Genomic DNA, 14,541 nt, shown 5'->3' on the forward strand with positions numbered 1-14,541 from the left:
GGGGAATAACGAGAGGATACCACACAAAACATGCATAATTGGATATACAAATCAATAAGTCAGATGATAATTTGGCAGCTCTGATACCACTGAAGCACATTTATGATGACTTCAACACAATGAATCAGTCCCTGTCCCTGTTGCACAAGCTCAAATACCACTTTGCTGTAATTCATTACTATAATGATAATGCTAAGGCAGAGGCAGCACTCTGCCTCACTCTAATAGAACTGCTTATGCCATCATATTTCTACATTAGAGCACATTTATTATAAAAGTCATCTTGAGGATATTTGTCTTGCTTAAAGGGGAAGGGGCAGGATTGATCTTGTTTGCACTGGTGGAATTAATTTTGCATCGCAACAAAGTGCGTAAAGCACCTATTTCTTAGTTTAATCAAGTTTGAACTCAACGGCAACCACCACAACAAGAAATGCAAACCCAATGACAAGCAGGGGATGTAATTATGATTATGCGAGAGAAATTATAAGAGGATGATGCAAGATTCAGTTAATTATAAGCCAACTTCATATCTAAGCTCAGGGTCCAAAATTAACGCTTAATAAATACCAACTGAGCCTAAAAATTGGCTTTGGGAAAGAACTGAAGCAGAGCTACCTGCCAGTTGGCTAGTACATTTAATAGGACCATCAATATTATGATTTTTAAACTGAAAAGTGAGAATTATAAGATGATTATAGCTAGTTTGTACACAATATACTTATTCTTTATTATTATTTGTTTTTTAATGAAGACACAAATGGATCTATTTATTCTATTTAATTACATTAAATATTAAATTTATATATATAAATATATTTTTAAAATGTTTTGCCTTAGTATGTATGTATATATATATATATATATATACATCGGTGGACTTGAACTTGAAAAATGATGTGTATTGACATCTTTTCACGGTTGAAACGAGATACCTTCTGATGTTCATTCATGTTTATTTCGTGCTATGAATAGTAAAGATGAAGAGATGGTGCTACAGTGATCTGTCACAACACGTTAAAGAGCCACAAAACAGTATTTGTTGTTTGAATTTCTTTTTTTTTTTAAAGACAATTTGAACACTGAGACTTTCTGCAACTGAGACTTGTTTCATACTAAAAGTAACTAGCTCTGTCTTGTCTGTCAGCTCATTGTCAGTGTCCTCTTTGCTCTGTGATGTATTTTTCAATGCGTGAGAACATGATGTATGGCATAAAAGTGCCATGGTTTGTCGGACATAGCAACAGTAACTAAGGGGGGGGGCAGGTCTTTGCGAAAGGTCAATTTAGAGTAGGGGGAGGTTGCTGGCTCAGGTTCTGAGATAACAACATAAACATCTTTTTTATAGTAGAAAATGAGATCTGGAGTTTGTGCTAAAGTGCAGGGTCAGAATTAACATGCTGCCTATGGTGAGCATTTATTTTACTTTGCTTGGCAGTGGAATCTGGCAGAATAGATTTAAATAGTTATTAATAAATAAATAATAAATTACTAATAAATGCACAATTACCAAACTAAAATTACATGCTCTGAATTTTTTTTTTGTTGCATTTTTTCTCATATTGTACAAAGATTAAACATAAACCTATTTTATGTATATAAACCATCAATTGAATATAAAAGCACAAAAACGGCCAATCTGGGACATATATCTATAATGGAATACACTCTGCCGTGGTCGCACCACATGATATTTGGTCGCACCACATGATATTTTCAAATTCAGTCAAAATTTACAAACACAGAATTGGTCACCTAAACAAAACAAGCTAGCTTCCCACAAAAGGTCACTATGAAATGTATAATGAAAATAAATATTTGCAGAAAAAACTTAATATTCATTGTTTTTTGAGATCATACCACATGATATTCAAATGTGGTAACTACATACCAGCCGTTAAAAAGGTTATTTTTTTCCAAATTTGAAAGAGACTTATAAACCTGCTTGATGCTTCCATGGGTCCTTAGCAAATTGGTATATGATGCAAAGTCCTATCTTTGAATGGATTTCAACATAAAAGTCCCAAAATGGTAGTTTCTTGATGGTCGTACCACATGATATTTCATAAAATGGAAATCATCGGACAATGTTTGTTTGTATATTATGATGGAAACATAAATACAAATGCTTTGCAATTTTACACAGGATTACAAAACATAGTGCCAAAATAGTGCATAAAATTTATTTGAATAAATTTAGGGTAATTTCAAAGATGTTTACAAAAAAAAGTTATGGCCGGACGGTCGCACCACATGATATTTTGACACTTTGAATAACAGAAAAATTACAAATAAATAACTAATGTTTTTTGTGTTATAAAAGTTAAAGTGAGTTCATACATGGGAGAGTTTCTTCATATATATGGCATCTTTTTTATGCATTTAAACCCATTTTTAACTGAACAAAATGCAATCGGACAGAAAATTTAGGCATCACTTCATTGACCCACACACACACATATATATATATATATATATATATATATATATATATATATAAAGCAAAATATATTTATATATTTAAAATAGAATAATCGAAGAAGAAAAAAACTATTGTAAACATATTTTACAATTAATATTAATCACAGTTTTATAGATGGCAAGAAATATTTTTGGCAGGTAAATTTCCTCATTTCCTCCAAAATTCTGCACTCAAACTCAGAAGTGTTCCAGCACATCTGCTGCTGAGCTTGCTCTCATCTTAGATGGAAAGAAAGTAATTCTGCAATAAAGTGATTTTTCCAGCCAATGTACCAAACAACTCAAGTGAGAGTGATATATTTCAGAAGTAGATGCAAAATTGAGCTCAAATAGAAACTGGAAATAGCGAATGATAGCGTGAAGCAAGAGGAAACAAGAAACGATTACAGAAACTCAATAGAGAATTAGGCTCAGTGCATCTATCTTTACTGCTCACAGCGTCTGTCTGTAAACTATGTACTGTAAAAGTAATTTCCGTTTACTTGAGCCTCTGTGTGCCTGAGACAACAGTCTTTTAGTAAAAAATGTTGAATCAGGAATGACAGGCATTTAAGGGAAAAGCCCTACAGAGATTATGAAACAGAGCCCATTAAAGTTGTGTACAGACTCTCCTAAGTAAATTGGTAAATTTACACAGTGCCCAATGCAATCATATCACGCCATATTTTATTATTTAGACATGAATGCAATGTTATTCAGGGAACTCCTGCTAAATCATATGGGAAACCCAGATAGCACTTAAGAGCGTAGCATGTCTTGACATAAAAGGCGACTGCGGATAAAGACAACGGAACTTACACTGAATATTAATACAAATTTCACAGAATAAAATCCCTTTTAATAACCTTCTCCCGAGACAACAGCAGAATTTTAAAGACACCGCTCACCCACAAAATAACTTTTGGTCATTTATTTAACCGCATGCCGTTCTAAAACCTGTACAATACCTTCTTTTAAATCACCCAAGAATGTCCAGGTCACTCTTTCAAGCTTCAAAACGGATGTAAAAGCAACATAATAACATCCTTAAAGTAATCCATATGACTTGTATTCTTTATTTTGGTGCATTTTGAAGTTTGTGTGAGGAACAAGCTGAAAGTATTGTGTTTCGCAGGTCATACATTATTGGAACGACATGAGTAAATTTCACATTTCCTATTAAATATAATATGATTTCATAACCCTGTCCGCTGTCTCCCGAGAACACAGCAGTATCTTAAGCAGAGCAAAGGAATGCAGTGCTGCACACGGGCCACATCAAAACTCTGAAAAGCTCTAACTTATGTATTCATTATGTCGGAGTCGTGCTTGTGACTATCTTGTGACTCGAGGGGACGTGCTGGAAGTATGAAAGAGACAGTGAAGGAACAAGAAAATCAGCATCATTCTAGCACCAGAAGTTAAAAATGCCATTCCTAATTAATCTTATTTGATCTTGGAAGTTTGTGTGAGGAATAAGCTGAAAGTATTGTGTTTCGCAGGTCATACATTATTGGAACGACATGAGTAAATTTCACATTTCCTATTAAATATAATATGATTTCATAACCCTGTCCGCTGTCTCCCGAGAACACAGCAGTATCTTAAGCAGAGCAAAGGAATGCAGTGCTGCACACGGGCCACATCAAAACTCTGAAAAGCTCTAACTTATGTATTCATTATGTCGGAGTCGTGCTTTTAACATCTTGTGACTCGAGGGGACGTGCTGGAAGTATGAAAGAGACAGTGAAGGAACAAGAAAATCAGCATCATTCTAGCACCAGAAGTTAAAAATGCCATTCCTAATTAATCTCATTGCATCTTGGGACAGAAATCAGCTCTGTGTGTAAGAGACAATGAACGCTGAAGTCTGGGCACCAAATGAAGAGATCTGAATACTTTAAGAACCTGAGGGAATAAATGTCATCCCCACTTGTCTTATGAAACCTCCTGAAACATCTCCACTTATGCAACACTTTCAGGAGCAAAGGCCGTTAGTCAGCAAGTTCAGACAGGCCCATTTCTCTGGGCGATTTGTGAGCATCTGGTCAGTTTGTTCCAGTTTGATTAATCCACCTACAGTGTAGGTGGATTAATGGCCTTTAAGTGCTAACGACCACATACCTGAGATTCTGTTTAAGGTGAACCGAAAGTCCCGGGATGCCTTTCTTATCATGAATGCCTGTAGTGACAGAGACGAAAGTAAATATTAAACATGGATGTCAGATTAAAGTGTCAGTTCATCTGTAAAATTTTAATTAACAGATAGTAGCTTCAAATGTATTTTTTTTCTATAAAAAAAAAAAAAAAACTGGATTCATTTTTTTCAAATAGATCTAAAAGCTTCAGATGAGCTTTAAATTTTGTATACAAATCTACTTGAGGTTGTTTAAGCATATATGATTTTCTCATAAATGACAATGCAGATATATAGTTTTGTCCTCCATTCCTTTCTGGCAGACATGAATTTATTTACTACTTTTATCAAGCTATACAAAAATAACACCAAACATAGCCTAAACAAATTAAATTTAGCATTTTAAAAGAGAGCGTCTTCAATTAACAAAATAGGAATAAGTGCATGATAGTGAACAAGGCTGCTTCTCAACTACATCTGAATTAAGCTCCAGAGAAACACCTTGAAAGGCAAATGAAAAGTACGGGCGGTCAAAAAGTAGACACTATCTCATTCCTGCTTGCATCTCAAAGAAAGACGAATGCTGCATTTTTGCTAAATAACACTAACATTTGAATCTTTTATTTATGCTGTATTTGTTACGCATTGGCTGGTATCCCAAAGAGCCTCTCAAAAACTTATGAGAGGCGTTGAACTATTTTCAAAGATGGATTATTCAACAACACTTGAAACGCATAGTAAAAACAATCCCAAAAGGTCTGTACTTGCCAAGTGCAAAGAAGCTGTGCAGAGGAAAGGCATTAGAGAGAGAAATTTCAACTTACAGAGCTAACAGCTGCAAAGGCAAGAGCAAGGGGGTCAGAAACTGAAAGCTGAACGTGTTTTTGGCCATTTGTCATGGGTGCCTTTAGATGGCTATACAACTATGCTCTCTGTTTTATAAATGCACAACACTTGGATGAAATTGAAGCATTTTTTGAAGTTCTGTAGAAAAACCTTTACTGTTCAGCAATTGCTCTTTAAGTGACCAAAGATCAGGCCAAAAGTCAAAGGCTCAGGATGGCCATTGACAAGATCCATTACTTTCTTAAACACTGAAGATCTCAGTTAGGGTTTATTTATTGTATATACTGTCTCAGATGTTTCCCCTAGTATTCCTCGGAATATATAAAAAGTAAGACTTGGAAGAATTTGATCATTATCATTTTGAAATCATCTTTTCATTGCAGATGTTTGTATCTTGACAAATCTGAGACATTGTTAAGATCTCTTCGGAAACTCTAAAGGACAGACATGAAAAGTAAGAATCTTTTCTCAGGAGAAAGTCTCATTTGATATCCATTCACTCTCATTGTTGTCAGGAGAAACAGGTCTATCATTATTCTCACTTCTTTTCTTTGGGATAAGCATTTGAGCTGCAGAGTCACTCATTCTCTAAGATTCTCTGAGAGAAAGGTGGCTCACAATGGCAATTGGCTCAGAAAAGGCAAGAAGTAAGGATTGGGGTCTACCACAATGATAAATTAGTGGGGAAAAAAGCGGATGATTCATGCAGTTCATCCATCTCTGCCTTCAGTGCCATGAGGAACTACACTATTATATTATTATCAGCCATATTAATCCTACTAATTACTGATAAAGGTTCTTTCTTGTTCTGGACAGGCCTCATTTCCCCTAATGCTAAATTCTGCATTGCTGTCATTTTTAGGACAAAAAAGAAGGAACAATTTCCACAAGAAAGAAAAATGTCATCTTTTACTCACCCTTACTCAAGCTTTCAAGCAAAAACACCATGAAAAATACTATAAAGTACATACACAGAATATTAATAACAGCAAATTTCACAATTTCCAAAGGGGGAAAAAAAATCCCTTTCACTACTCTCTCCTGAGACTGCAGCAGAATTTTAAAGAGATAGTTCACCCGTAAATGAACGTTTGGTCATCATTTACTCCCCCTCATGTTGTTCCAAAACCAAGCTTAAAAAACGGATGTAAAAGCACCATAAAAATATTCTTGATCCACATGATTCATATGCTTTATTTCAAACTGTTTTAAAGTCAACTGAGAGGTTTGTGTGAGGAACAAACCAAACGTTTTACATCAAGTTTTGTCAAGATAAAAAAACACACATTTATATCTTATTTTGTGTTCAGCATACAGGTTTAGAACATGAGTAAATGCCAAAATGTATTTTTTGTGTGTGTGAACTGTCCCTTTAAAAAGACAAAACTCTCTAGAAAGTTTTCTGTGGACAGGCTTGTATGCCACCCCTCAAAAATTAAATGTCAGAGGGCATTATCACTGCATTGTCCCCATTTCCGTTTATCATGATCATCAATGTTTTTGTCCTGGCTTCCTATAGCGGTGCCGTATGAATGAGATGGGCGTTCATGTGCACGCACCTGCTGAAGGAGAAAAAGCCCCATCATCCCCTCTGATAGACTGCAAAATGAACAGTTCGGAGCTCCTTCTCATCCTCCACTTTTAATTTGGAAAGGAGAAAATAATAACCGGGAAGCTGCTATTTATTTCCCATGCTAGCATTCATTCACCAGTGAGTCAGGCATCCTGAGAGGACCACGCAGTGTGCCGAGATGAAGAAAAATGGCATGAACACTCATATTTACAGGCCACGTTACTGCATCGCAATGTTTCCATTCATTAACCTGTGCCAGCTGTAATCGTGGCATTCTGCCCCTTTTCATTTGGACGCAAGACAAAGCCGCATGAATGAAAGAAAACTCACACAATCAGAAGCGCAGCACTGAGGATGATTTTTCTGGAGAAGGGCTGTATTAGAAAATAGAGTGATGATAGATGACTGTAATTATCAGAGGCCGAAAAATGCTCCCACTTATAGCAAATCAGCTTGCGCTTTGTCTCTATCTGCGCTTCGTCCGCTCTAAAGAGGCATATGAACACAGTGCAGCAGTTACACAATCATCTAACTTACTGTCAATGTATTATTCAATGATGTGCATGGATTGTCAGCCACTACTAAGGAGGTGAATAATCCTCCAACTGTCATACACAAATTTTTCATCTCAAGCACATTGTGAGCTAAGAATTTGAGGAACATTGACATGAGCCAAACTTAAAAACATCTTTTAATTTTTTTCATTTAATTTTCTTTTCCAGAAAGACATCAAAACATCCTTAGGAGTATGGGATTACAGTTCTGCCACAATTCTGCGCGCGAAAGATCATATTTTGAGCGCGCAAAAGTGCGTTTTGCACGCGCGCGAACTGAGTTTTGTGGAGAAAATGTTTGTCTCGCAAAGAAGAAAGTATTTTGAGCACACGAAATCAATTTTGCATTTAAAATACGTTTTTGGATGTGTGCAGACCTTCTCTTTTGCGCATGCAACGTTTCACTAGCTTGCTCACCTGATGCCCGCCATCAGTGCTCGCTAAATGCCAACAGCTCGCGTGCTCAACACAACCCTCAGTTCGCGCGCGTGCAAAACGCACTTTTGCGCGCTCAAAATATGATCTTTCGCGCGCAGAATTGTGGCAGAATTGTAATCCCATATAAGACAAGGCCAATTTACTTAAGCAAAACTGCTATTTTGACTTGTTTTTAGAGAATACATATATTTTTCCTACCATTTGGCAAATGTTTTTTTTTTTTTAACCTCTGTAAATGTTGTAAGATTTTATAAATAAGCTTAATATAAGAAAAAAGCTAAATGCTAGTGGGGAAGGAAACACAAACCAAAAAATGGTAATTAGATCAAAGATTTATTTATTTATTATTTTATTATTATTATTTTGAAGTGACTAAAAGATTTCTATTTCAAAATTAATGCTATTCTTTTAAACTTTTTATTGAAAGAATCCTGAAAAAAATGCATTGCAATTTACATACAAATTTTAGACAGCACAACTGGGTCTCGCTCTCTCTCTCTCTTCCTGTCATAATAATAAAAAAATAATAATCAGCATATTAAAATGATTTCTGAAGGATCATGTGACAATGAAGACTGGAGCAATGACTGCTAAATAATCAGCTTTGCCATCACAGGAATTTATTAAAATGGAAAACAATTATTTTAAATTGCAATAATGTTACTCAATATGACTGTTTTACTGTATTTTGGATTAAATCAATGCAGCCTTGTTTGGCATAAGAGACTTTCACTTTCAAAAAAAAAAAACATTAAAAATGGTAGTGTATATTATAAATCTTATTGTCTTATGCAAGTGCATTTACCTTGTTTTAAGGATGCTTAGTTTTACTAGAAAAACAAGACAATACAATTACAATTAAAAAAGTTATGCTCTTCAGGTCTCGTTCTCTGCCAGTCTGTCTTTACTCCCTCTCGCCGACTTTGACCGTCTCTTTCCATCATATTCACCCTTTCTCTGTCTTTCTAGTTCTGCTATCTCACCTCTTTCTCTCTCTCACACACACACACACACTCCCTCGGTTTCCCTCTGTCTCGCCCTCCCTCTGGTCTTCTCCCTTTTGTTCTCTCTTGCTGTCTCCCATGACTGACGTGCAGGAAAGAATCTATGTATTTTTATTAGCATTGTGATTGAGACTGTTGCACGTCTGCTGAATTTCATTATTGGAAAGGCCACTGATGCTCCTGGATACTAATGATGCCACGGTGAATGGGCGTATCTGTCTTTTTCATTTTCTCTCGGCTGAGCCTTATTAAAACGCTCAGCCGAATCTGCATGGAGGACATGCTCTGCTTTTACAGGAGGTCATTCCACCTCATAAATGCAAAAAACGGCATCACAAACCACCATCGGATTTAACAGACTCAATGAAGCGAGGACACATACTGTAAGCACATTCAACAGACACATTAAAATACTGTATATGAGATCCTCTAAAAATACTGGTTTGCTATTAAAACGTCTTGTAAGTTAGCAAGAATGTGTCTTCGAGGCTGGAACATAAACATCTTACCACCTCTGCAGCTGTGGCTACAGAAATTCTCTCCATTAAAATTGTATGAGGAGAGCTTTTCTGTTGGATAGGCTTTCTCCAAGAACTCCAGACCTGGGGGATACTAAAGCCCAAGTTAATACAGTTATCATGCATCTCTTATTTATATTTTTTATAATCATTTATATTTTAAGAAGAATCACACAACATAGGCTGAGGCAAGCGGTAAACATTTTCACAACTCTTGTCAAAGCACTCAGCCTCATGTTGTGACTATAAAAGACACGGTGAGAAATATTAATGGCTGTGTTCTCTGTGGCTTGAGAAAGCTAGAGTGTTGTTTAATACAGTTTGTCTGTAAAGGTCTGATCTAGGGCAGTCAATTTATTAATGTAAATTTAGGATGATTAGTTATAAATGTAAAAAAAGAAAAAGATTCTTGTCCTATGTGAGGTAGAACTTCAAGCCCTGTGAGAAATGAGAAAGCTAGAGTGTTGTTTAATACAGTTTGTCTGTAAAGGTCTGATCTAGGGCAGTCAATTTATTAATGTAAATTTAGGATGATTAGTTATAAATGTAAAAAAAGAAAAAGATTCTTGTCCTATGAAATGGAACAGAATGCATTTTAACTTCTAACATACAATGGTGATCAGTGCTGAAAAATAGTGATGCAATGGCCAGAAATATTATATGTTTCTGTCTGTACATGCAAAATATTTAGGGCTCCAGACCAAAAAAAAAAAAATTAATAAAAAAAAAAAAAAAATCAAAATAAAACAAATGAGACTTTTTTCTCAAATATCATTACATCTTTAAATTAAACTGTTAAATTAATGACACTGTTTTTGTTTTGTTTTTCTGGATTTTTTCAGGGGGTTTTTTTTCATTTTTTTTTCCAGGATTCTTTTTAAATGGAAATTTAAATATGAATAATTTTGCCTGAAAAAAAAAAATCAAATATTGTGGTTATATATAATTAAATGATTTGATTATGGTTCCAACATGTCACCCACTTTAGCTTCAGTACCTATGCTAAAAATAACCAGTAGTACTGTTTTTGAGAATATGATTTAGTATATCCAAACTCTGTTGCTAATATGTGTCTTTAATCACAGGTTACAGTTAGTTTTCCAAAAAATAATTCATGGTTCAGTGTGGGAGTCAGTTGCAAAATCAGTAATGTCTCTAAACACTTGAATAACTCAAATCAAAACGGCTTTGTGAATCTTTATGACTTATTAAAATAGACAAGTTCATAAGAGTCACTTGTTTGCAAATCAGACATCAAAGCTTTCTAATGATATGATGTCTGGACATTTGAATATACACAATTTGACAAACGGATTTTAAATTATTGTCCAAATGTTTTGAATTATCTTCATTTGTGGGCTTTTGCTTTATTTGATTATTTAATCAGCATATGATGTTATTAAATTAAAAATGTAATCAACTGATAGCCACACCCTGCAACCATGGCACATAATTGATAGCATTTCAACCTGGTCTGAAATGCAATTTTATTACCTTCCCACCAGAACACAACACTACAAAAATGAACAATGTCTGTCCTTTCAGCCATCAAGGGAATGAGCACATGGGGTCAAAGTCTGGCGTGTGAAGTATTTTTTGATAGGTCTGCTCTTTCAGTCACAGAGCAGACGATAGAGCTCTCAAAGGTAGTATAATCCCCCAGATTACCTATTCCCACATCCAGGTCACGGCTCTTTTTTTCCCCGCCCTCACTTTTTCATCAGGACCGGTGTTTGGTGGCTCATTGTGTGCCTGACTCACAGGTGAGCTGCCAAGGGAGGCTACGGAGGCCAGAAGGCTTGTCTTTTTCAGAGGAAAATAAATGTAATCTCTCAGTTGGGGCTGCTTCATACTGGGACTCTTCTCAAGGTCATTTAAACAAAATGGATGTGTACCTGTGGCGCCACTGGGCTATCCATCACAACGGCTTCCACAGATGAAAGCTACCCAAGTAATATGCTTCTCAGTCCCCAGACTTCCTCAGCTTAATGCTGTCTTCCTTCTGAACACCGGTGCTTATGCTCACAAAATTGCTAAAATGGTTAAGAAAACATAGGCAGCTCTATAACAGCTCAGTGGATCCAGATGACTTTGAGGCATTTGACCTTGTGACAGGCTAAAAAAGGACCAAATAAACCAACAAACAGCACTAGAAAGAGGCAGTGGTCATTCTGAATGGTAGTTGCTAAGGCAAGCAAAGAGGTAGAGAAATAGCTCTTTCAAAGCTTGAGAGTCTGCAAAAGAAAAAAGAAAGAGAAAATAAATGAAAAAAAAAAATCTGAATTAGCAGTCTGAATTGAATACAATGAGATAAAAAGGATAAACACAAACAAATGACTCATGAACCAGTTCTTTTTAGTGGATTAAAACCTTACAATGCAATCAGGGTAGTATGATTCATAAACGTTTTGATCTTGTCTTTTCAATGAATCGTTATTCAGAAAGATCCACAGGAGCTAGCGTCTGAATCAGTCTGATGAATTCTTTACTGAATGAACTCACTGAATGCGTGAAGTTACTGATTTAAGATCAAGGTATCATTACTTTTAGAGATGGATTAATTGTGCCAAGGTTTTCTGTATAATTTACTGCAATAACTGGGAGAGAATTTCTCATATAAGCAAAATGTAATTGAAATATACCAAAAATGAATCAGAATCAAATTCAAACTGAGTTGAAATCAAAATGAGAACTTGTCAATCATAATCAAATCTGGTAAAAAAAAATAAAATCCATTAATTTTGCTTGCATTTTTCATTTTTTCAGAATGTATGGTTACTTTTAAATGACCGTCACTTAACAATCGCCCTAGCAACCAGCCAGAACACCATGTAGAACCACATAAAAATGCACTTTTAATAAAAAACGTACAATACAACACCCTAGCAATATGGAACGACTTCTGCATGGACAAGCACCAGAGAATGCAAATTAAATCTAGTTAGGATTGAAAGAGAATACCAATAAACAGAGTAGCAATTACATTCAAAATGAGAATGGCGAGAGAGATGGATGTCTGATGCCAAAATATTCTGATGAGGGAATATGGATGACTGACCTGAAGGGGGCATATGTCCTGAGGCCTTAAGTGGGAGGCGTTAACCCTGCTTTTGAAGCTGTTTGCTTGAAGTCGGCCTTTAAGACTTAAAGACACCATTAGGAGGGTTCAGGTAGAGCTAAATCTCTTCTCCTACTGCACTGTATCCAGTCAATCTCTAGTCACCAGAGAGGGATACCTATCAGACAGTGCAGGAAAGTCACATAAGCCTAAATATACTGTGATGTCTTTGTGTTTGTGTGCACCTGCTTTCTTTATTCCCTCTCACTGACATATTAACCTTCGGATTTTGAGCCAGTTCTACTCTCAAACTGAATTCTCAATTAGCTTTTGGCCTGCAAGCACACAAACAAAAAACAGCAAATAATAAATCTGTCGTTTCATTTAAAGACTTTCAACAAGGCAACAACGCACTGTTATCCTTCAAAATATGAGAGAAGATGGTCTAACGATCACAACGGAGGTTTAATAATAATTCAACTGCATCCATATCCCATATTTTAACATGGCAGACTCAAGGTCGTCCAATAGCAGCCTAATGACACAACTGCATTGTTGTGTCTCATAAAGAGCTGTGTGTCTCCAAATGTCTTTAACCCTGAACGGTGCAATACTAACTTAAATCTCAAGTGTGCCATGCAGACACTGTTTTACAATTACAGCAGATTTGATTAATGCAATGGGCTTACAGATACACAAGAGAGATGACTATCACTTTTCCGTGGGCAAGAAAACATGCTGAATCGCCTGATGCCATATCCAAGGAACGCAGCACAATGATAATGGCACAAGAAAGATTTCAATGTAATTAATTCTGTGAGCCATATCGAAAACATAGACTCATTGGAAAAGTGTGTGCATACATACTATTCGCTGCAGTTTTCAGCTGAAATAAACACTAGTGGCAGTAAAACACCAACATCTTTTATTCCTTTTCACGCAAAATATGATTACGGGGCAGATTATCATGGTTATATGTGGTTCCCTGCATAATATTATGTTATACCTTAAAACATTTTTTACTATATTGCATGAATTGTAAACAAATACATGTTGACATTTGCATCATATAACAAGGTCCATATGTGTGGCTTTTCTGATAGAGTAAACTTGCTCAGTAGCTCACCTGGTACAGTATTGCATTTGTGATGCATAGTGCTCAGGTACGAATCCTGTGAAATACAGGCTCAATAAAATAGCTCAACAACTTGCCAAAGCAAGCTAAAGTGGCATGGTTGCTTCAACCAATGCATTTTTATCTTTTGTTAACACTATCAGTTAGGTTTAGGGTAGGTTTTAGTGTAGGTGGTACGTTATTTTCAGTTTAGGGTAGATTTTAGTGTAGGTGGTTCGTAAATTTCAAGTGTGATACAGCACCTGACAGTTCATATACATACAACAAACAATGTAATAAAACATTGCCATATTAAAATTCATCTGGTTTGGATAAAACTGAGCGCTCTTTTAGTTCCACTCACTAGACATTTCACTTTTAGTGTTGCAAAATTTGCAAGAAGGAACGTAATATCATTTAGCAAGAATGGCATGCAATGAGTTCTGAAAAAAAAATATTTATCAGTTTTATGGTTATACGGTTTATAACTTATATACTGTACTAAAAACGGTGACTGCAAATGTCGGGCTTCACTGTGCAGAATGACAACTACGTGTCAAAGCAAAGGTTCGGCGGTCATACTAAAGAGCTTTTCCATTCAGGAGAGCGGAGCTGACCTTTAGAAGCATTGAACCTAATTCAAACTCTCTGGCTCTCTCTGCCACATATGGCACATCAGCTGAAAGCACATTAGAGTGCATTAATTTACCTGACAGAGAAACAAACATAGAATTAAAGAGGAAGAGAGTGAGAGTGGAAGGTGGAAATGACCTTTGGAGGCATCTGACTTAGACAGGGAAAACATACCTGTTTAAACACGCCCACTGCGCGCTGTAATT

The sequence above is a fragment of the Sinocyclocheilus rhinocerous genome, unplaced genomic scaffold (genome assembly GCF_001515625.1).
Source record: "Sinocyclocheilus rhinocerous isolate Xijiao unplaced genomic scaffold, SAMN03320098_v1.1 scaffold708, whole genome shotgun sequence".
Lineage (NCBI taxonomy): Eukaryota > Metazoa > Chordata > Actinopteri > Cypriniformes > Cyprinidae > Sinocyclocheilus > Sinocyclocheilus rhinocerous.